Below are 1,747 nucleotides of genomic sequence, written 5' to 3'. Positions count from 1 at the left end.
GAGCCCTCCTTGTGACACTTGCTGCAACTGGCAGCTCTGACCTCTCTTGCTGACATTCAAAGGCCACAGTGTGAACCAGCACAAAGCAGGAGAACACCAGCCTGAGTGATTTCCGAGCTGCTCGCTCTAACTCAGCCAGAGTTCACCGCTGTGCTTGCTGCAGCAGATGCAGCTGACAGGACACAGCATCAGTGCAGAGATCCTGCAGCTCCACTGCAACCTCCTGCAGCCAGACAACACTGAGCAGGAAACTCTGAACTGTTTTTTCCAGCACCAGAAGCAACAGATCACCTCAAATTAATGTCTCTGGACTGAGGGAATCCAAGCAAAGGCTAGACCAATGCAAACCCGAAAAATGAACTGATACAGTTCCAAGATCCTGTCCATAGGTCACTTCAGGTTGTGAACCATTTGAACTCTCAATCTGGCAAAAAAAGCTGTTGGTTTGCTGGTTTAGAATGGTGCATCTCCTCTTGGTTGTGGGTAATGAGAGGATCCTGCTGTCCAACATGTTCAAAGGGCCTTAAATCACACCCAGAGTGTGAGCACACAAGTTCCTGCTCACACTGCTGTTCATGTTCAGTCCAGAACATGGATTCCCTCCCTGGCTGGAGCCAGCAGCTCAGCTCACAGCAAGGACAGGCCCAGGCTGTGCTGCTCTGCCAGGTGACTTGGGAAAGGTCCCAAAGACATCCCAGTCACCAGCACTGCTTGTCCATGTGCCTGGAACCAGTGATTCCCCTGCCCCACAGTTAACGACAGCAGAAAGCTTTAACATGCAATGAGAGCCACGCTGGTGTGTGTTGCACATCTTCCAAGGTTTAATAGACACAAAGTGAGTCCATTGTACTTAAGACACTACAATGATTTCATTCTATTGCATTTCCTGACCCAGTTACATTTCTCAGAGTACAGTATTGAATAAAAGTTCGGTAGCTTTAAAATTAACAGGTGTGTGAAATCTGTAAGTAAAATAAGCAGCAGCAATAATCTGGGGAATTTTATCAAGAATAGCTAACTTTTAAGTAATAAATACATTCCGAGTTGTGATTTCTGCTGTTCTCCTAGTTCATTGCCGTCCAACTGGTCAGATTCTCCTTCTGGGTGAGAAATCCTCAGCGTTTCCTGCCCCAGCCCAGAAGAACATCCCAGCTCCTGTCGCCTGTGGGGCAGCACGGGGAGCTCTGCCCAGGAGCCTCCTCCTCGGGGCCGCTTCTCCAGGGAGCACGGCCGGCCGCTCCTCGCTCGGTGACCCTCTAGGAGAACAGCTGTGCTCGTCTTCTGTTACCTTGAAGAAAGCCAGAGAGGGAGAGGTTACTGTGGCAGGGCTGCAGGGCTCACACTGTGCCTTCCCTCTAAATATAGCCAGGAATTCTCCTGCTCCCGGCCGGCCCGGCAGGCACAGGCACGGCTGCAGCTTGGGAGAAAGCTGTCAGGTTAGCAAACCTGAGAAAGAGTGGGAATTCTCCCCAAGACCAATATGATATGAATTTCAGTGATGATAATAAATCTCCAGTGTGGCTCAAAGACTCCAGAGTCCCTGTTTGGGTGGGTTACTGTAGGTTAATCCACCACAAGTCCCCACGGAGCGTGCCACGTGAAGAACATCTGCCTCCACTCTCCGAACACAATCTCCAAAATAGGATTATCCCCCCTGAGGGAGCTGGATGGGAGCTTCTCTAAGCACCTGCAGGGGCTGAAGCGCTGCCCAGAGCCGCCGGCCCCTGGTGCTGCTCAGGACAGCCAG

General features: G+C 51.2%; 1 protein-coding gene across 1 annotated transcript in view; it reads right to left on the bottom strand.

Moving 5' to 3' along the window:
* Positions 1 to 799: 799 nt before the first annotated feature.
* Positions 800 to 1,747, bottom strand: part of PWWP2B (PWWP domain containing 2B) — a gene marked incomplete at its 5' end in the record, with an annotated part of 12,892 nt that continues 11,944 nt past the window's right edge. The window contains one exon of the mRNA XM_015632490.3: positions 800 to 1,288. The remainder of the gene's footprint in view (positions 1,289 to 1,747) is intronic.

This window comes from Parus major, chromosome 6 (assembly GCF_001522545.3).
Source record: "Parus major isolate Abel chromosome 6, Parus_major1.1, whole genome shotgun sequence".
Classification (NCBI taxonomy): domain Eukaryota; kingdom Metazoa; phylum Chordata; class Aves; order Passeriformes; family Paridae; genus Parus; species Parus major.
Note: the sequence above shows the minus strand (reverse complement) of the source record. Positions and strands in the feature narration are given on the sequence as shown.